Genomic DNA, 22,138 nt, shown 5'->3' with positions numbered 1-22,138 from the left:
CTTGCTTTACCCCCTGAAGTTAACAAAACCAATTCCATTTACACAACCACTTCTTCCTTCTCACCTGTGTCAGTGGATGGGTTGTCCTTCCTCTTATCCAAGACCAATTCTTCCATGTGAGCTTTGAATCTCATTTCCTCTGCCTTCATAGGAATTCTTCCCCATTGAGAATCCTTCTATTTCGACTATTGTTCACTTCACTTTTCCTACTAGTTCCATTCCTTTAGCCTACCCACAGTATTCAAGTCTCATCCTTTCTTTTTCATTAAAAAAATCTTTTTAAAAATTTTTTAGTTATATACTCGAAAGGCAAAGTTACAGAGCTAGGAGGAAAGACAGAGAGTGAGTGTGTGTGTGTGTGTGTGTGTGAGAGAGAGAGAGAGAGAGAGAGAGAGAGAGACAGAGAATCTTCCACCCACTGGTACACTCCCCAAAAGGCCACAATGGCCAGGGCTGGGCCAAGCCTAAGCCAGGAGCCCAGAGCTTCTTCCTGGTCTCCTACATGGGTGCAGGGGCCCAAGCACTTGGACCATCTTCCACTGCTTTCCCAGGTGTATTAGCAGGGTGCTGGATGGAGGTGGAAAAGCTGGGTCTCGAACTGGTGCCCATATGGGATGCTGGTATCCCAAGCAGAGGCTTAACCAGCTACAGGACAAGTGTCACCCTTGCTTGATTCCACGTCCTAATAGATATGTGTCTTTCTTTTTCCATTTCCCTACTTTTATACCTACTGTTCCTTCTGTTACCATCACCCCACCTTTGTACCTCCCATGGCCTGTCCTCTCCTCCAGTCTCCCCACTCATGCTGAGCAAATCCATTCTTCCAATCCTTCCTCCAGGACACATTGATTCACCCCCTAAACTGAGTTAACTCTCACTTTTGTACGCTCTTCAATTTTCACATATACTGGCATTTCTAAGTATTATATCCACTTATATACCTACCTGTCCCTTTCAAAACACTAAAAAAAAAATGTCTTTCTCTTCCTGGCATAAACATAGCAATCATGCTTTACTGACCTATGCTGAACAAGGACACTGGCTTCTAGTTTCAGTTTTGCCACCAAGCAATCAGAAATCTGTAATCTTAATCAAATTGCATAAAATCCCTGAAAATTAATTTTACTCATTTGTGGAATAGCAGAGTTATGCAAATACATTCCAAGCTAAAAATCTGCTTTCCCCAAACTGCAATAAAATAATGTTTACCAAATTAGCCTGCATGTATAGGCCTGCGGTGTTTAACAATCTGCCAGGCAGGAATTTCAGTTCGGTCTAAGAAGGAAAAACTGAGTTGAATTAATGGGTCACCTACAATAAATAAGAAAAAATAAAAATTTCTAGGGTGGGTATTGTGGTGCAGCAAGTTAGGTGCCCACTTGGGACGCCCACATCCCATAAAGGAGTGTCCGGGGTGCTCTGCTTCTGATCCAGCTTCCTTCTAATTCAACCTGGGAAGCAGATGATGCTCAATTGTTCGGGTCCCTGCCACACCACAGGTAGTTACAGGTTCCTGGCTTCAGCCTGGCCCAGCCCTGGCTCTTGTGGCCATCTGGGAGGTAAACCAGAAGATGGAAAAAAATCTTTCCGAGCCCCCCCCCCCCAATCTCTCTGCTTTTCAAGTAGATGAAAATAAACTTAAAAAAAAAAGAAGAAAGAAAAAAATACTGCAAATTACCACGTTGGAATGAAAGACTGGGAGGCCTCCCACCCATTGATTACTTCACAATCAAGAGGAATTACGGGGTCAGCTCTGTGAGCTCTTTGCAAGAAAACAAAGCAAACTTTCTTGGAAACTTCTTAAAAGTATTTACTGTACTACTTCCTCAGATGAACTTTTGGGAAAGAATTAAAAGGATCTCAGAGATGCATTAGTCAGAACACTTAGTGACTCCAACATATAGCTTTTTTACTGATGTACCAAGATATCCCTGGAACCTGAAACTGAAAGGAAAATACTACCCATTCCATAACTCTTGATTTAGCAGAGGTAGTCCATCTCTTTATTAAACTTTTGAATGTAAGATATGGTTTCAGGTTACATGATTGCAAGCAGAGATTGTGTTTAATTCAGATAATACACGATTGTATAATATTTATTGTATATACAGAAAGAAAGAGAGGCAAAGACAGAGAAAAGAGCCAACAAACAGCCTTTCTTTTCTACTACCAAACTCTTCTGCAATCAACCGAATCATAAATTCTCAAAAATCGAGGAGCTATTTGGTGGAAGGATAACCTCAAAAGACAATATGGGCTGGCACCGCGGCTCAATAGGCTAATCCTCCACCTAGCGGCGCTGGCACACCAGGTTCTAGTCCCGGTCGGGGCGCCAGATTCTGTCCGGGTTGCCCCTCTTCCAGACCAGCTCTCTGCTGTGGCCAGGGAGTGCAGTGGAGGATGGCCCAAGTGCTTGGGCCCTGCACCTGCATGGGAGGCCCAAGTGCTTGGGCCCTGCACCCGCATGGGAGACCAGGAAAAGCACCTGGCTCCTGCCATCAGATCAGCGTGGTGCGCCGGCTGCAGCGTGCCGGCCACGGCGGCCATTGGAGGGTGAACCAACGGCAAAGGAAGACCTTTCTCCCTGTGTCTCTCTCTCTCACTGTCCACTCTCCCTGTAAAAAAAAAAAAAAAAAAAAAAAAAAAAAGACAATATGATCTTGACGAGTATTTATCAATCTTAAAGTTTCATGGCCTTTAGAAGCAACCTTCAAGATATATTTGAATTTTATATATATATATATTATATATATTTAATGATTAAAACAATCTCACAGTGTGGCTGGTGTGTGGCATTGCAGGTAAAGCCAGACTGCATATGAGCGCCAGTTAGAGTCCCAGATGCTCCTCTTCTGATCCAGCTCTCTGCTACCGCCTGGGAAAGCAGCAGAAGATGGCCCAAGTGCTTGGACCCTTGTACCTGAGTAGGCGATCTGGAGGAAGCTCCTGGCTTCTGGGGAGTGAACCAGCAGATGGAAGACCTTTCTCTCTGTCTCTCCCTCTCAGTGTCTGAAACTCTACCTCTCAAATAAAGAAATAAAAATCTTTTTAAAAAATAAAAAAGTTAAGCTAAATAATCTCCAAAGTCTCTTTCAGCTCTAACATTTCATGTTTTACTTCAGATTAAATTAGATGTGAACCCTGTGGATATTATAATTTTAAGTGTTGATTTACATACTGGCTAATTATTTTCAAAATTCAGAACAGGAAGTACAGGTGCTTTGATGCACTTGCTTGTTATTATTTATAGATCATGCAAAGTTTTTAGAAAACATTAACATTTTCTCTAAACTCTATTAGTATTAGTTTAACTGTGTAAAATGTATATTGACTGGTTTTGGCTTAACAGTAGAGAGCCTATGTTTTATTTAAAGAATATACAGTACTGCTGGCGCCACAGCTCACTTGGCTAATCCTCCACCTGCAGGGAGTTCAAGCCCTGGTTGGGGCACCGGAGTCTGTCCCGGTTGCTTCTCTTCCTGTCCAGCTCTCTGCTGTGGCCCTGGAAGGCAGTGGAGGATGGCTCAAGTGCTTGGGCCCTGCACTCGCATGGGAGACCAGGAGGAAACACCTGGCTCCTGGCTAGCCGTGGTGGCCATTTGGGGAATGAACCAACGGAAGGAAGACCCTTCTCTCTGTCTCTCTCTCTCTCTCACTGTCTAAATCTGCCTGTCCAAAAAAGAAAAAAAAAATACAGTACCTTTACAAGACCATTTTTGTATTAGGGAATTATTCAGCAATAAGGACACTGAAGAAGGACAAAAGGAAGGGAATAAAATGAAATTGCTCATATAGTAAAAGGGCTTTTTTTTTTTTTTTTTCAGATAGAGTTAGACAGTGAGAGAGAGAGACAGAGAGAAAGGTCTTCCTTCCATTGGTTCAACCCCCAAATGGCCACCATGGCCGGAGTTAACGTCGATCCGAAACCAGGAGCCATGTGCTTCCTCCTGGTCTCCCATGAGGGTGTAGGCGTCCAAGCACCTGGGCCATCCTCCACTGCCTTCCCGGGCCACAGCAGAGAGCTGGACTGGAAGAGGAGCAACTGGGACAGAATCCGGCACCCCAACCGGGACTAGAACCTGGTACCCATATGGGATGCCAGCGCTGCAGGTGGAGGATCAACCAAGTGAACCATGGGGCCGGCCCCAAGGGCATTTTTTTAAAATATGTAACAACCTGAATCTGAATGCCTTTAGTAGTCAAGTCTTCAGGTAAGATTTTAATTATTTTTAACTTTTTAAAAAAGATTTATTTAGTTAGCTGAGAGTTACAGAGAGAGACAGAGAGAGAAGTCTTCCATCTGCTGATTCAGTCCCCCAAATGGTTGCAACAACCAGGGCTGAGCCAGGCTGAAGCCCAAGTTCATCCAGGTCTCCCTCATGGGTAGCAGGGATCAAAGCACTTGTGCCATCTTCTGATGCTTTCCCAGGCCATTAGCAGGGAGCTGGATGGGAAGTGGAGCAGCCGGGACTGGAACCATCACCCGTATGAGATTCTGGCATAGCAGACAGTGGCTTTACCTCTACTCCAGAGTGCTGGCTGCTATTTCTTGTAATAGAGCATGTCAATATAATGTTAACATTTAAGAAATCTGGAAAGATTGTTCATAGAAAGTAATTTAATACTTTAATTTTGAAATTTGCCTAAATATTTTTAAATTCAGAAAATATCAGTTGATTAAAGTTAATGATAACCAACTATGAAATCTTACTTGAAGTATACAGACAAAATCTTTCCACTGTGAACCCTAAACACTAATCTAGGATGGAGTTAAACTAGGAAAGAGTGCCACCTACTGAATCAAAATTACTTAAACATCTCAACATTAAGTTCATTTTGTAGAACATAGAAAGTTCTAGCATTTTTTCCTTAAATAAGTACATTTAGGAGGGAAAAAATAATCTTTTATTTAACTGAATTTCCATCCAGCACATTTTCTTTTATTTAACTGAAATTTCTCTCCTAGTAAACGATAACAGACTGACCACACGCGTGTATCAACCTCAACATCACCATGACAACTGGTAAAGGAATTTTAAAGGGACAAACCCAAAACAATAAGAATTATCAGCAAGCAAGTTAGCCCACCAAATATCTGAAAGATAGACATTAAATACAGTATTAGTGACTACTGTAACAAAATAAAAAAAGCCACACTATGGACTACTATCATGATGCTTGCACCAATAAGCAAGGTACCTGCCTTGCAGAATGCTAAACAGGGTAGGGATCCATGGTAAGGGAGACCAAGACTAAGATGCAGACAGGGAAAGGGAAGAGATGAACTGTACGTTTCTATGTGGCAGAATCAAACCTCTCCACCCTTCTTCACCTCAGAATGAATGGCATCCAGGCCTTTAACTCATGGGCAAAAACCGGGACAGGAAGTTATGTAAAGAAACAGACTGAACTAGAGGAGGAGAACAAGAGTAGCTGGTAAGACAAGCTGCAATAAACACTTTACAGTCTAATACAGGCCTCACCTGCCCACACCTGCCTGGCAGTAGGGAGCACCTTCTTACACAAACTTTCATGGTCAGTTTTTATACTACATTGTTTAAAAGTAGTTATTGACAACCAAAAAAAAGTCAGATATTTGAAGAAAAAAAACTTGTAACATGAGAGAGACCATGATAAACTTTTTTAAAAATTATTTGAAATGCAGAAAAAGAGAGATAGAGAGATTTTGCATCTACTGGTTCACTCTCAGGTACCTACAGTGGCCAGGCCTGGGCCAGCCTGAAGCCAGGAGCTCAGAACTCAATCTGGATATCCCATGTGAGTGGCAGGGCCCAAATTAATGAGCCATTATCTGGTGCCTCCCAAGATCTGCATTAGCAGGAAGCTGGAACTGGGAGCAGAGTTGGGACTTGAACCCAGAGAGTCCCAAATGGCATCTTTACCACTGCACCAAATGTCAGCTGCTAAACATTTTCTTCTAATAGCCACAGAGAAAAAGATAATTCATCAAACAGAAGGAGGAAAACCCAGACATTTGGCACAGTGGTTAAGTGGTTAAGATTCTGTTTAGGATGCCTGGTTTTAGTTCCCGCTCCACTCCAGATTCTAGCCTTCTAATGCACACTCTTGGAGGCAGTAGGTGATGGTTCAAGACCTTCAGTCCCTGACTCCCACATGGGAGACCTGGATAGAATTCTAGGCTCCTGGCTTTGGCATGGCACAGCCCTGGCTATTGTGAGCATTTGGGGAATACACCAGCAGATGGAAGCACTCGTCACTTCTCTCTTTCTCTCTTTTTGTCTTTCAAATAAATAAAATATTTTAAAGGTACAGTTTATTTTTTAAGATTTATTCATTTATTTGAAAAGCAGAGTTACACAGAGGCAGAAGCAGACACAGATCTTCCGTCTGCTGGTTCACTCTCCAAATGGCTTCAATGGCTAGGAGTCTCTTCCGGGTCTCCTCCACGGGTGCAGGGGCCCAAGGAATTGGGCCATCTTTCACTGCTTTCCCAGGCCAGCAGAGAGCTGGATTGGAAGTGGAGCAGCTGGGTCTCGAATCAGTGCCCATATGGGATGCCGGCACTGCAGGTGGCATCTTTACTTGCTACACCACAGTGCTGGGCCCATAAATAAAAATTACCATATAAAAATATTCTGAGAACTAAAGCAGAGTACCTAAATTCTACAACTGTTCATTCACTATTCAGGGACACTCCAGTTCATCCACTTTTGTGGCTCCTGTGAAAAATGCGGCCATCAGCATTCGTGTACAAGTATCTGAGGCCTGCTTTCAATCATTTTGGGTGTATTCATGGGCACCTCAGTATCCATGGGAGTTGGCTTCCAGGATCCCCAGAAGATATCAAAATCTGGAGCTATTCAAGTCCCTTATATAAAATGGTGTGGCCTTTGCCTGTAAACTATGCACATCCTCCTGTACACTTTGAACCATTTTTATATGGTTCCACTGCTTTCTCAAGCCAATTAGCAGAGAGCTGGATCAGAAGTAGAGCAGCTGGGACATAAAATAGTGCTCCAATATGGGATGCTAATATTCCAAATGGTAGCTTAACCCACTGTGCTGGCCCCTCTATTTAATTCTTTGGATGATCACCATAGCAACTTCACAGTCATCCTTACTTACCAAAATCCTATATTGTTACTTTTATTATCCTTCTAGGCAATGATGTAGAAACGGCTTAACAACGCTTAAGTATTATTGCAAACACATCTATATCCACACATACACAGCCCCTTGTGATATATATGTAGTTTTACATATATGTATGTATGTATATGTATATAAGTAGTTTACATATATGTGTGTATGTGTACATGTATATACATATATATATTCTATCTGGGCCTCCCACGTGGGTAGCAGGGACCCAACTGCTTGGGCCATCACCTGCTGCCTCTCCTGATACACATTAGGAGGAAGCTGGAATCGGGATTGGAGCCAGGACTTGAAGCCAGGTACTTGGATATGGGACTGAGGGCATCCCAAGCAAGTTTGCTATGCCAAATGCTCACTCCTCTAAAACATTTGAACCTCTCAAGACATTATTTTTCAGATTCCTCTGTTTTCACAGTCAATATGATTTAGATTTGTCTTCACAATCACCATTTTCTTTGCTCTTCATTGCTAACTCTCTGATTCCATGGCATTATTTTTCTGCATGATGAACAGCCTATAGAATATCCTTTAGTAGTTGTATTCTGCCAGGAATAACTAAGAAAATATATGAACTTGCCTAATTACTGATGTATTTGTTGAGTGGTATATTTTCTTCAAAGCACCTTGAAGATATCATTTCACTGTTGTCAATGAGAAACCAGCAGTGAGTTTAACTACAGTTTGTCAAAGTTAACCTATAGTTTTTTTCTCTAAGACTTATCTGTCTTTATTTGCTTAAATTTCTTTTTTATTTAAGTAAAAGAACATTTATTTATTTTCTATTTATTTATAAGAGAGAGAGAGAGAAGGAGGAGGGAGGGAGGGATTTCCCATTGGTCAATTCACTCCCTAAATTCCTGCAACAGCTAGGTCTGGGCCAGGACAAAGCCAGGAGCCAGGAAACCAATCCATATCTCCCAAGTGGGTGGCAGGAATCCAACTATTTGAGCCATTACCACTGTATCCCAGGGTTTGCATTGGCAGGAAACTGGAGTCAGGAAGCCAGGGATCAAACCCAGGTCCTCTGATGTGTGACACAGCATCTTTAATGGCTAGGCCAAGGACACACACATCATCCTGAGTTGGACACTTAGTTTTGTTTATTTTCCTTGGGCTCAAAAGGGCTTCGTGAATTGGTGATCAGTGTATCACCAGCCATCATCTCTTCAGAACATTGCCTCAGATACATTCCTTCTTCTCTCCTGGAACTTTGATTAAACATGTTAAATCTTCTCACTATATCTTATATGAAAGGGTATCTCAAAAACTTAGTGGAAAAATGGAATTGAAAGATAATGGGCCAGCGCCGCGGCTCACTAGGCTAATCCTCCGCCTTGAGGCGCTGGCACACTGGGTTCTAGTCCCGGTCAGGGCACCGGATTCTGTCCCGGTTGCCCCTCTTCCAGACCAGCTCTCTGCTGTGGCCAGGGAGTGCAGTGGAGGATGGCCCAAGTACTTGGGCCCTGCACCCCATGGGAGACCAGGAGAAGTACCTGGCTCCTGCCATTGGATCAGCACGGCGGCCATTGGAGGGTGAACCAACGGCAAAGGAAGACCTTTCTCTCTGTCTCTCTCTCTCTCACTGTCCACTCTGCCTGTCAAAAAAAAAAAAAAAGAAAGAAAGAGAGAAAGAAAATAAGAAAATGTACATCTTCCAGGAAGTTTCTGAAGTAAATTTGTGTCAATTCCTTTTATAGTGTATCTCCTGTTTTTTAATTACTCCTTGTTTTGTTCTGGTTAGATTCTTTTGAACTTTATTCCAATCACTTTGTTATCTCTCATGACTAACCTACTAAACTACTTTTTAAACAAAAAAACAAGTGTATAACATTTTATTCACTTCTGGAATTCCCCTGCCTCTAAATCTGCTGTGTTACTTTTTTATATAATTCCCTGATTACTTTTCTGCAATTCCCTGCTGAGATTTTCAAGCTTTATTTTGTCCCTGAACACAGTAACCATAGTTGTTTACTAAGCCTGTTTCAGGTAATCCCAATTTCTGGAGTCCCGTGACTTTTTTTCCTGTTACTTGTTTTTTCTGCTGGTTCTCACTCATGGCTTCTTGTTTCTTTGTACCTTGGAGTAGTATTGCCGGGAGAAATGGGAATTTATCACGATCTTTAATTGAATTCAGGACATTGTGTTTGAAATTGTATTTATAGAAGTCATCTGAGGCCAGTGCCGCGGCTCACTAGGCTAATCCTCCACCTTGCAGCACCGGCACACCGGGTTCTAGTCCCGGTTGGGGCACCGGATTCTGTCCCGGTTGCCCCTCTTCCAGGCCAGCTCTCTGCTGTGGCCAGGGAGTGCAGTGGAGGATGGCCCAAGTACTTGGGCCCTGCACCCCATGGGAGACCAGGAGAAGTACCTGGCTCCTGCCATCAGATCAGTGCGGTGCGCCGGCCACAGCGCGCCGGCCGCAGTGGCCATTGGAGGGTGAACCAACGGCAAAGGAAGACCTTTCTCTCTGTCTCTCTCTCTCTCACTGTCCACTCTGCCTGTCAAAAAAAAAAAAAAAAAAGAAGAAGAAGAAGAAGAAGAAGAAGTCATCTGAGATGTGCTATGATAACTTCTCCCATAGGGATTTTGGTTTCTATCTTCCAGGTGCTCAATGGGTTTAGCGGTGTAGAATTCGCTGTGCCAGCACATTACATAAGAGAAACTGCACTCCATGTCCCTTCTCTGAGGATAGACCTTCATGGCCCTGCCCAAAGTTGGAGTAGGGGGAGGTGCAGTGGCACAGCAGGTAAAGCTGCCACCTGCAATGCAGGTATCCCATATAGGCACTGGTTCATGTCCTAGCTGCTCTACTTCCCATCCAGCTCCTGAGGGTGTACCTCAGAAGGCAGCAGAGGATGGTCCAAGTGCTTGGGCCCCTACACCCATGTGGGAGACTGGAAGAAGCTCCTGGCTCCTGACTTTAGCCTGGTCCAGGGCTGGCCATTGTGGGCATCTGGGGAGTGAGCCAGTGGATGATGGAAGATCTCTCTCTCTTTCTAACTCTACCTTTGAAATAAATAAATAAAAATAAAAAACAAACACAAAAAACAAAGTTGGAGTAGGTCACCATCATTGGTGAGCACTGCAGACTGTCACTGCTTTACACAAGGAAGATTTTGGCAAGTGCAGCTTCGTCTCTCACTTGCCTCTTCAGGACTATCCTATACAGCCAGGACAAACATGCTGCGCACAATGGCTCACCTCTCTGGGGCCTGCTTCTCTCTCCAAACTGGCAAATGCGCACAAAATTATTATCTTTTTATGATTTATAGAATTTTTATAGGTTATCTAGATATTTTAGATATCTTCAGTGGAAAAGTAGGATATTAAAATAATTTTTCCCTTCTCTGTGTTGAATTATCTCTATTCTTTGTAGTTGTTTTCTTTTTTAAATTATTTATTTTCATTTTATTTGAAATGTAGAGAGAACTTTCACCTATGGTTCACTCCTCAAATGTCTGCAACAGCAGTGCCAGAAGCCTGGAAAAGAACATGAGTCTCCAGGTGGGTGGTAAGGACCCAAGTACTGGGCCATCATTTGCTGCCTCCCAAGGTCTCCATTAGCAGGAAGGTTTTTTTTTTTTTTTTTAAAGATTTATTTTATTTATTTGAAAGAGAAAGAATGCACAAGAGAGAGGTCTTACATCTGCTGGCTCACTCCCCAAGTGGCCATAATGGCTGGAGCTGTGCAGATCTGAAGCTAGGATCCAGGTCTCCCACATGGGTGCAGGGGCCCCAGGACTTGGACCATCTTCCACTGCTTTTCCAGTCAGTTAGGAGGGAGCTGGATTGGAAGTAAAGCAGCTGGGACTCGAACTGGCACCCATATGGGATGCTGGCACTGTAGGCCAGGGCTTTAACCTATTGTGCCACAGTGCTGGCCCCAGGAAGCTGGTCTGAAAGTGGAGTAGCCCGAATTCAAGCCAAGCGTTCTGAGAGTGGATGCAGACATCCAAAGTGGCAATTTAAATGCTATGTCAAATGCCTCCACATACTGCAGTCATTTTTTTTTTAAATATTTATTTTGATCTATTTCATGTTAATAGGTTTTCCTCAAATATCTGGCATTTCTTCGTCATTAGTAAATATGACTAACAATGGAGGCTAGCATTGTGGTGCAAGTTAAGCTGTGCTTGTGATTCTGGCATCCCATGTCAAAATGCCCCTTCAAGTCTCAGCCACTCCACTTCCAATGCATTTTCCTGCTAAAGCACCTGGGAAGCAGCAGAAGATGGTCAAGTACTTGTTCCCCTGCCAACCATGTGCGAGTTCCAGTTCTTGGGTTCAGTCTCACTATTGTGGTCATTTGAGGGGTGGGCACTGAACCACTGGATGGAGGCTGTCTCTTAAAAAATAGTAACAGGATAGGGGCCGGTGCTGTGGCGCAGATGGCAAAGCCTCCACCTGCAGTGCCAGCAACCCATATGGGCACTGGTTTGATTACAGCAATCCTATATGTGTAGGTACCTAATAACAGACTTGAAGTACAATACTAAAAAGAACAGTAAAACTTAAAAGAAATGTACAGTAATGCCTAATTAGCATTAGAGATTTTTAGTAGTCTAGTGTTAATAATCGAACAAATCGATTTCTAAATGTCTTTTTTAGGTTTTTTGTTTTTTAAGTTTTATTTATTTAAGGGGCAGAGAGACAGAGAGAGTTCTCATTCACTGCTTACTTCCCAAGTGCTTGGGCACAGGGCTGGCTCAGGTTGAATCTGGGAGCCAAGGACACAATTTAATTCTTCCATGTAGGTAGCAGTGAGCAAACTACCTGAGCTATCACCTGATGTACATTAAGCAGAGCACACATAATCTAGAAGCTGGAATGGAGAGTGGACTCATGACTCAAACCCAGGCACTCCAATACTGGATGCAAGTTTCTTAGCATCTTAACTGCTAGGTCAAATGTCTATCCCAAATAGATTCTAAAAAATCAGTAAGGATATGTACGGAAAACATGAAGAAAAGTATAAGTCAAGTTGGCCTATACCCAAGACAAGCAGAATATATTCATATGAAGGGTACATAGTACATTTACCATTATACTACAGTCTGAGCCATATCATTTTATTATTGTTTTTAATTGTTTAAGTATTTTATGGATAAACACACTGTAATGTATACCTACTCAGGGTTTAAAAGAAACCTGCAGTCACCCATATGGGAGAAAGCACCCAGGAGAAAGCACCTGGCTCCTGGCTTCAGATCGGCGCAACGCGCCGGCAGTAGCAGCCATTTGGAGGGTGAACCAAGGGAAGGAAGACCTTTCTCTCTGTCTCTCTCTCTCACTGTCTAACTTTGCCTGCTAAAAAAAAAAAAAGAAACCTGCAGTTGATACATGCAAAAATATAGATAAATCTCAAAAACATGTTAAGTCAAAAAATCATTTAGGGGGCCAGCATTGTAGCACAGTCCACCTTTAGTGCCAGCATCCCACATGGGCACCAATTCTAGTCCTGGCTGCTCATCTTCCAATCTAGCTCTTTGCTATGGCCTGGGAAAGCAGTGGAAGATGACCCAAGTACTTAGGTCCCTGTACCCAGGTGGGAGAAGCTCCTGGCTCTTGGCTTTGGATCAGCCCAGTTGTGGCCATGGGGAGTGAACCAGCAGATAGAAGACCTTTCTCCCTGTCTTTCCCTCTCACTGTCTATAACTCAAATAAAATATTTTAAAAAATCATTTGGATTCTATTATAGTTAACTCCAATGTTTCTTTGATTTTTGAAGGGCTGGAGTCTGGATATCTAACCAGTGGTGCAAATCAGGTGTTGAAGTTCCCAACTATTGTTGTATTATTTATCTATCTATGTATTTATTTGAGAGACAAAGAGACAGACACAGGGACATCTATCCCATGGTTCCTTCCCCCAAAGACCTGCAGACAGAGAGAGTGGAGAGGTGGAGAGAGAGAGAGAGAGAAAAAAAGAGAGAGAGAGAGGTCTTCCATCCACTGGTTCACTCCCCAGTTGGCCGCAATGGCTGGAGCTGCACCAATCTGAAGCCAGGAGCCAGGAGCTTCTTCTGGATCTCCCACATGGGTGCAGGGGCCCAAGGACATGGGCCATCTTCTACTGCTTTCCCAGGCCACAGCAGAGAGCTGGTGCAGAAGAGGAGCAGCTGGGACTCAAATGGCCCAAGTCCTTGGGTCCCTGCACCAACATGGGAAACCTGGATGGAGTTCTGGGCTCTTGGCATTGGTCTGGCCTCATCCCAGCCATTGAGGCCATCTGGGGAGTGAACCATAAGATTAAAGATTTCTCTCTTGCTCTCTCTCTCTCTCTCTTCCCCAGTCTCTGTCTCTGCCTCTATCTCTCTGCCTGTAACTGCCTTTCAAATAAAAAAATAAATATTTAAACAAAAAAAAGACCTCAGTCCCAGTCTACCATGTAGTACTTGACAGGGACCCAAGCACTGTAGTCATCACCGCTGCCTCCTTTCACAAATTAGCAGCAAGCTGGAATCAGAATTGGATCTAGAACCTGAACCCAAGCACTCCAATGTGGGATGGGTGCATCTCAAGTGATGTCTTAACAACTGTACCAAATGCCTAACCCATCTCTCTTTTTTAGATCTAATAGTGTTTGTTTTATATAATCGAATGGTCCAGCCTCGGGAGCATATATATTTACAATGTTATTCGGGAGCATATATATTTACAATGTTATTTTGTTGAACTGGTCCTTCTTCATTATATAGTGACCTCACATCTTTTATAGTTTAAGATTTATCTATTTATTTAAAAGGTATAATGATGGGGCTGTTGCTGTGCCGTGGTGGGCTAAGCCACCACCTGTAGTGCCAGCATGCCACATGGGCACTGGTTCAAGTATTGGCTGCTCCTCTTCTAATCCAACTCTCTGCTAGGGCCTGGGAAAGCAGTAGAAGATGGTCCAACTGCTTGGGCCCCTGCATCCATATGGGAGACCCAAAAGAAGCTTCTGGCTCTTGGCTTTGGATTGGCCCAGCTCCAGCTGTTGTAGCCATTTAGGAAATGAACCAGCAGATGGAAGACTTTTCTCTCTGTCTCTTCATCTCTCTGTAACTGTACCTCTCAAATAAATAATATCTTTAGGGAAAAAAAAAAAGCATAGTGAGAGACTGAGAGAGAATGAGAGAGAGAAAGAGATCTTCCATCTACTGGTATAGACCTCAAATAGCCACAATAGCTGGGGCTGGGCCAAGCTTAAGCCAAGAGCCAGGAAATCCATCCAGGTCTCCCATGTAGGTAGCAGGCACCAAGGTACTCAATCCATCTTCCACTGCTTTCCCAGCTGCATTAGCAGGGAACAGAATTGGAAGCAGAGCATGTGGGATTCAAATTGGTACCCTGATATGGGATACCAGCTTTTTAAGCAATGGCTTAATCTTCTGTACCACAATACTTGCCCCTCTTATGGTTTTTGGAATCAAAGTGTTTTTTACCTTATGTGAGTATAGCTACTCCTGCTTGGTTTTATTTTCCATTTGCATGGTATACTTTTTCATTACTTTATTTTCTCTCTGTGTGTCTTTATTGGTAAAATTTCTTGTAAGCAATGTAACATTGGGTCTTCTTTTTATTTTTTTATCCACTCAGAATGTCTATCTTCTAATTGAGAAATTCAATTCATTTAAATTCAAGGCTACTAGTGATAAAGATAAAATCCTGTCATTTTGTTCATTTCTATTTGTTTTTCATATCCTTTGGACTTTTCTTCTTCTCTGGTTTCTTTTTTTTTTTCCCCAAGATTTATGTATTTGACAGGCAGAGTGACAGATGGAGGGAGGGAGGAAGGGAGGGAGGGAAGCAGGGAGACAGACAGAGAGAAAGAGATCTTCCATTCGGTGGTTCACTCCCCAAATGCCTGCAAGAGCTAGGACTGAGTCAGACTTAAGTCAGGAGTCAGGAATTCCATCTTTGTCTCCTACATGGGTGGCAGGAACCCAAGTATTTGGGCTATCATCTTCTGCTTCTCATACTAGCAGGAAGCTGGATCAGAAGCACAAGAGTCAGGACTTGCACCAGCACTCTGACATTCCAAGGAAAGGCTTTAAAAAAAACGTATTTAGGCCGGCGCCGCGGCTCACTAGGCTAATCCTCCGCCTAGCGGCGCCGGCACACCGGGTTCTAGTCCCGGTTGGGGCGCCGGATTCTGTCCCGGTTGCCCCTCTTCCAGGCCAGCCCTCTGCTGTGGCCAGGGAGTGCAGTGGAGGATGGCCCAGGTGCTTGGGCCCTGCACCCCTTGGGAGACCAGGAAAAGCACCTGGCTCCTGGCTCCTGCCATCGGATCAGCGCGGTGCGCCGGCCGCAGCGCGCCGGCCGCGGTGGCCATTGGAGGGTGAACCAACGGCAAAGGAAGACCTTTCTCTCTGTCTCTCTCTCTCACTGTCCACTCTGCCTGTCAAAAAACAAACAAACAAAAAAAACACGTATTTCTTTACTTGAAAGTCGGAGAGTTACACAGAGAGAGAGGAGAGGCATAGAGAGAGAAAGAGAGAGAGAGAGGTCTTCCATCCGCTGGTTCGCTCCCCAGTTGGCCACAATGGCTGGAGCTGCACCAATATGAAGCCAGGAGCCAGGAGCTTCTTCTGGGTCTCCCACATGGGTACAGGGGCCCAAGGACTTAGGCCATCTTCTATTGCTTTCCCAGGCAATAGCAGAGAGCTGGTGTAGAAGAGGAGCAGCCGGGACTCAAATTGGCGCCCATATGGGATGTCGGCACCATGGGCAGCGGCTTTACCCACTATGCCACAGCCCCAGGCCCAATCTTTTTTTTTTTTTTTTTTTTTTTTTGACAGGCAGAGTGGACAATGAGAGAGACAGACAGAGAGAAAGGTCTTCCTTTGCCGTTGGTTCACCCTCCAACGGCCACTGCGGCCGGCGTGCTGTGCCCAGCGCACCGCGTTGATCCGATGGCAGGAGCCAGGTACTTATCCTGGTCTCCTGTGGGGTGCAGGGCCCAAGTACTTGGGCCATCCTCCACTGCACTCCCTGGCCACAGCAGAGCTGGCCTGGAAGAGGGGCAACCGGGACAGAATCCGGCACCCCAAGTGGGACTAGAACCTGGTGTGCTGGCGCAGCAAGGTGGAGGATTAGCCTAGTGAGCCGCGGCACTGGCTAGGCCCAATCTTTTTTAAAAAAGATTTATTGGGGCCGGTGCTGTGGTTCAGTAGGTTAATCCTCCACTTTCAGCACCAGCATCCTATATGGGTGCTGATTCTAGTCCCGGCTGCTCCTCTTCTGATCCAGCTCTCTGCTATAGCCTGGGAAAGCAGCAGAAGATGGTCCAAGTGCTTGGGCCCCTGCACCTGTGTGGGAGACACAGAAGAAGTTCCTGGGTACTGACTTTGGATCATCCCAGCTCCAGCTGTTGTGGCCATTTGGGGAGTAAGCCAGTGGATGGGAAAGACTCTCTCTGTCTCTCCCTCTCACTGTCTGTAACTCTACCTCTCAAATAAATAAAATCCTTTAAAAATATTTATTTATTTACTGGATTGGAAATGGAGCAGCTAGGACTTGAACCAGCACCCATATGGGATGCTGATGCTGCAGGTGGATGCTTAACCTACTATGTCACAATACCAGTCTCAAATAAATATGTAAATCTTTTATTTAAAAAAATTTTTTAAATATGCCTCAAAAATCAGAATCCCATCCATCATGCTGTCTGACATCCAGCTGTCATGTCTTTTTAGGTTCCCCTTGACCATGGTGGCTTTCCTAACTCTCCTTATTTTTTTTATTCTCTTGACAGGCTTGAGGAGTAACTGATTAGGAAAAAGTCTTCGTATGAATGAAGTTCTTTCTTTAGGATTTCACTTTATTTATAGCCCATACAAGATGGGATTCCTCATAAAGAATACTTAAAAAAAAAAAAAAACACAGAAAAAAAACAAGGATGACCAGGTGTGCTTCAGGCCCGAAGACAGCCTTGTCTTCATTATGAAGCACTGATGGATGGCTGTGTACCTCCGAATTGAGTTACACAATCTAGAACCTGAAGATGGAGCTCTCCAAGGTCTCTCTGACCTCATACTTCTCATCTATCTATTTGTATTGGAGGACAACTCTTTTGCTTAACAACATGAACACACAGAAGCCATCTTTCAGAAAATCACTGTACATATGAGTGTGAATCACCTTTTGATGTCTCAATAGACCCTGAGGAATGTGCAGCATATACTGTTTGCGCAAGATAAACAAAATGTAGTTCTAGCTGAGACTGATCAGCAACTGGGAGTCACTGACTGTGGATGCCCAGATGAGAAAGAAGACTTTATAGAAACTGATGTTAGGGAACCCATGACTCTGGACAATCCGCTGCCATCTGCTGCCATGGAATCTGCTGTGCACTCAAGTCTGTGGAATCATGAGGCACCCAATAGGCAAATAATGAGATACAACAAGAAGGAAAAGAATTTGGAAATTTAAGCCTAATGTGGCTAATAACAGAACAGGAATAGTTGGCTAAGATGATAAAGCAAATGAAAAAGAGAAACAAGAAAGAAAAACCCTTTGTGGATAATGATGTCTCCTTCAATAATTAATTACATACTGCATAGAATAAGTGATGATGCACTGCATGATAGTGTATATTTTTAGCTTTTTATTTTTTAATTTTTTAAAATTTATTTGACAGTTATAGACAGTGAGAGAGAGACAAAGAAAAAGCTCTTCCTTCTGTTGGTTCGCTCCCCAAATGGCCGCTATGGCCGGCGCGCTGTGGCCTGCGCACTGCGTCGATCTGAAACCAGGAGACAGGTGCTTCTTCCTGTGGTCTCCCATGTTGGTGCAGGGGCCCAAGCACTTGGGCCATCCTCCACTGCCCTCCCAGGCCACAGCAGAGAGCTGGACTGGAAGAGGAACAACCGGGATTAGAACCAGCACCCATATGGGATGCCGGCACCGCAGGCGGAGGATTAACCAAGTGAGCCACGGCACCGGCCCCATATTTTTTAATTTTTTATAAATAAATTTTTTTTATTTTTTATTTTTTAACAGGCAGAGTGGACAGTGAGAGAGAGAGACAGAAAGGTCTTCCTTTGCCGTTGGTTCACCCTCCAATGGCCGCCACGGCCGGCGCGCTGCGGCCGGCGCACCGCGCTGATCCGATGGCAGGAGCCAGGAGCCAGGTGCTTTTCCTGGTCTCCCATGGGGTGCAGGGCCCAAGCACCTGGGCCATCCTCCACTGCACTCCCGGGCCACAGCAGAGAGCTGGCCTGGAAGAGGGGCAACCGGGACAGAATCCAGCGCCCCAACCGGGACTAGAACCCGGTGTGCCGGTGCCGCTAGGCGGAGGATTAGCCTAGTGAGCCGCGGCGCCGGCCTATAAATAAATTTTTAAAAATATTTATTTATTTATTTATTTGAAAGGCAGAGTTACAGAGAGAGCGAGGGAGGGAGGGAGGGAGGGAAAGAGAGAGAGAGAGAAAGAGAAAGAGAGAGGGGAAGAGAGAGATGTATCTTCCATCCACTGGTTCACTTCCCAAAAAGCTACAACAGCCAGGGCTGGGCCAGGCTGAAGCCAGGAGATAGGAGCTTCTTTCAGGTCTCCCACATGAGTGCAAGGGCTCAAGTACTTGAGTTGTCTTCCACTGCTTTTCCAGGCACATTAGCAGGGAGCTGGATTGGAAGTAGAGCAGCCAGGACTTAATCTGGCACCCATATGGGATGCCAGCCAGAGTTACAGAGAGAGAGAGAGAGAGATCTTCCATCTGCTGCTTCACTTCCCAGATGGCCACAATGGCCAGGGCTGGGGCAGGCCAAAGCCAGTAGCCAGGCGCATAATCCAGGTTTCCCATGTGGGTGCACTTGGGCCATCTTTTGCTGATTTTCCCAGGTCATTAGCATGGAGCGTGATCAGAAGTAGAGCAACTAGGAATCATACCAGTGCCCATATGGGATACTGTCATCACAGGCGGTGGCATTACCTGCTAACACCAGAACGTCAGCACCCTAATAATGTATTTTTTAGAAACATACACTGGAATGTGTACATGAACTAACAGAGAAGAGTAATTGGAGGCAGAGAGGGATGCCACAAAAAGAATCAAGTTAACTTCTTACAGAAGTTACAGAGAGGCTGGCACTGTGGGGTAGTAGGCTAAGCCTCTACCTACAGCACAGGCATTCCATTTGGATACCGGTTTGTGTTCTGGCTGTTCTCCTTCCACTCCAGCTCCTTGCTGATGGCCTAGAAAGGCAGTGGAAGATGGCTCAAGTGCTTGGGCCCCTGCATCCATGTGGGAGACCCAGAAGAAGCTCCTGGCTACTACTGACTTTGGATTAGCCCAGCTCAGCTGTTGCAGCCATTTAGGGAGTGAATCAGTGGATTGAAGATCTTTCTTTCAGTCACTTGCTCTCTTGGTTTGTAATTCTACCTCTCAAATAAATAAATAAAATAAAAATAAATAAAAGAAGTTACAGAGAAGGTAGGATTGTGAGGCATCAGCTTTGTTGATAACCTTTTCTTGAGTGGCTAAATTGATGTCAACTGGCTGGCTCTGTGGTGTAGTGAATAAAGCCACTGCCTACACCGCTGGCATCCCATATGGGCACTGGTTCAAGTCCTGGGTGCTCCACTTTTTAATCCAGCTGCCTGATAATGTGTCTTGGAAAGCAGCAGAAGATGGCCCAAGTGCTTGGGCCCCTATACCCACGTGTGAGAACCAGCGAAGGCACCTGGCTTCAGATCAGCCCAGCTCTGGCCATTGTGGCCATTTGGGAAATGAACCAGAGGATGGAAGATTGAGATCGATCGATCGATCGATCTCTCTCTCTCTCTCTCTCTCTCCCCTCCATAGCTCTGCCTTTCAAATTAATAAATAAATATTTGAAAATAAATAAATAAATAAACTGATGTCAATCATCAGCTGCCATAGAAGTCTGTGCTGTGTTTCTCTTTATGTGCTGTGTGATGTTTTGGAAAGTAAAAATAAAACTGGAATATTTCAGGTAGGAAAAATATAAGAATAAAAATCAATGAAATAAGCCGGCGCCGTGGCTCAATAGGCTAATCCTCCACCTTGCGGCGCCGGCACACCGGGTTCTAGTCCCGGTCGGGGCGCCGGATTCTGTCCCGGTTGCCCCTCTTCCAGGCCAGCTCTCTGCTATGGCCAGGGAGTGCAGTGGAGGATGGCCCAGGTGCTTGGGCCCTGCACCCCATGGGAGACCAGGAAAAGCACCTGGATCCTGGCTCCTGCCATCGGATCAGCGCGGTGCGCCGGCTGCAGCGGCGGCCATTGGAGGGTGAACCAACGGCAAAGGAAGACCTTTCTCTCTGTCTCTCTCACTGTCCACTCTGCCTGTCAAAAAATAAAAAAAAAAAAAAAAAAAAAAAAAAAAAATCAATGAAATAGAAAACAAAAACAACAGGCCAGGAACCAAGAACTCCATCTGTGCCTCCCATGTTGGTAGCAGGGACTAAAGTACTTGAGCCATCACCTGATGCCTCCCAGGGTATACATTAGCAGGCAGCTGGATCAGAAGTGGAATGGGGAATTGAACCCAGGCACTCCAATATGGGATACAGGCATACAAACAATGTCTTAACTGCTGGGCCAAATGCCTACCTCAAATTCATTGTTTTAAAGCTTATGGCCCAGAAACTTAGACTAGAGAATATTTTATTTTATAAAATATTTAAGGAAGAAGTAATACCAATTTAACACAAATTCTTCTAGGAATAGAATGAAAGTGACTATGTCTCAACTCCTATGGCCAGCATTATCCTAAAAACAAAATGAGACACAGATATTAAATCAAATAAATCAAATCCAGCAGCACACAAAAATGGATAACACATCATATGCAAGTATGTTTTATCACAAGAACATATGGCTGATTCAATAATAAATATCAATTCACCTCTGCCTTGCGGCGCCGGCACACCGGATTCTAGTCCCGGTAGGGGCACCGGATTCTGTCCCAGTTGCCCCTCTTCCAGGCCAGCTCTCTGCTGTGGCCAGGGAGTGCAGTGGAGGATGGCCCAAGTGCTTGGGTCCTGCACCCCATGGGAGACCAGGATAAGTACCTGGCTCCTGCCGTCGGATTAGCGCAGTGCGCCAGCCACAGCGCACCAGCCGCGGCGGCCATTGGAGGGCGAACCAACGGCAAAGGAAGACCTTTCTCTCTGTCTCTCTCTCTCACTGTCCACTCTGCCTGTCAAAAAAAAATCAATTCATGTAATTCACCATATTATAACGCTAAGAAAAATTATATGATTATAGCCGGCGCCGTGGCTCAATAGGCTAATCCTCCACCTTGCGGCGCCGGCACACCAGGTTCTAGTCCCGGTCGGGGCGCCGGATTCTGTCCCGGTTGCCCCTCTTCCAGGCCAGCTCTCTGCTATGGCCAGGGAGTGCAGTGGAGGATGTCCCAGGTGCTTGGGCCCTGCACCCCATGGGAGACCAGGAAAAGCACCTGGATCCTGGCTCCTGCCATCGGATCAGCGCGGTGGGCCGGCTGCAGCGGCTGCCATTGGAGGGTGAACCAACGGCAAAGGAAGACCTTTCTCTCTCTGTCTCTCTCTCACTGTCCACTCTGCCTGTCAAAAATTAAAAAAATAAAAAAAAAATTATATGATTAGTTCAATAGATTCAGAAAGAAATCATTTGAAAAAACTCAATAGCCACTCACGATAGGTCATAGCAAACTAAGAATACAATAAAACTTAATCTGAAAAACAAAAAGGCATCTGCAGCTGGAATTGAAGATCTTTCTTCAGGCCCACCACACTCAGAGATGCAGACTTTTGTGAAGACCCTGATGGGCAAGACCATCACCCTGCAGGTCAAGCCTAGTGACTCCATCCAAATGTCAAAGCAGAAATCCAAATAAGGAGGACATCCCCCGCTGACTAGCAGTGTACGACAAACACCAGCAAACAGCTGAAAGATGGCCTCACTCTCTCAAGCCATGGTTCCAGAAAGAGTCTACCTGTACTTGGTGCTTCACTTGTGAGGTGGCATCCTGGAACGTACCTTCCACCAGCTCATCACAGAAATGTAACTGCGACA

At 44.8% G+C, this 22,138-nt stretch overlaps 1 protein-coding gene across 13 annotated transcripts in view; it reads right to left on the bottom strand.

Annotated features, from left to right (window-relative positions):
• Window positions 1–22,138, bottom strand: part of RNF111 (ring finger protein 111) — a 137,274-nt gene that overhangs the window by 81,415 nt on the left and 33,721 nt on the right. The window lies entirely within an intron of this gene.

This window comes from Oryctolagus cuniculus, chromosome 12, assembly GCF_051225735.1.
Source record: "Oryctolagus cuniculus isolate XC-2025 breed Fujian yellow rabbit chromosome 12, ASM5122573v1, whole genome shotgun sequence".
In the NCBI taxonomy this organism is placed as follows: Eukaryota; Metazoa; Chordata; class Mammalia; order Lagomorpha; family Leporidae; genus Oryctolagus; species Oryctolagus cuniculus.
The sequence above is the reverse complement of the archived record's forward strand: the minus strand, read 5'-3'. Positions and strand labels throughout refer to the sequence as shown.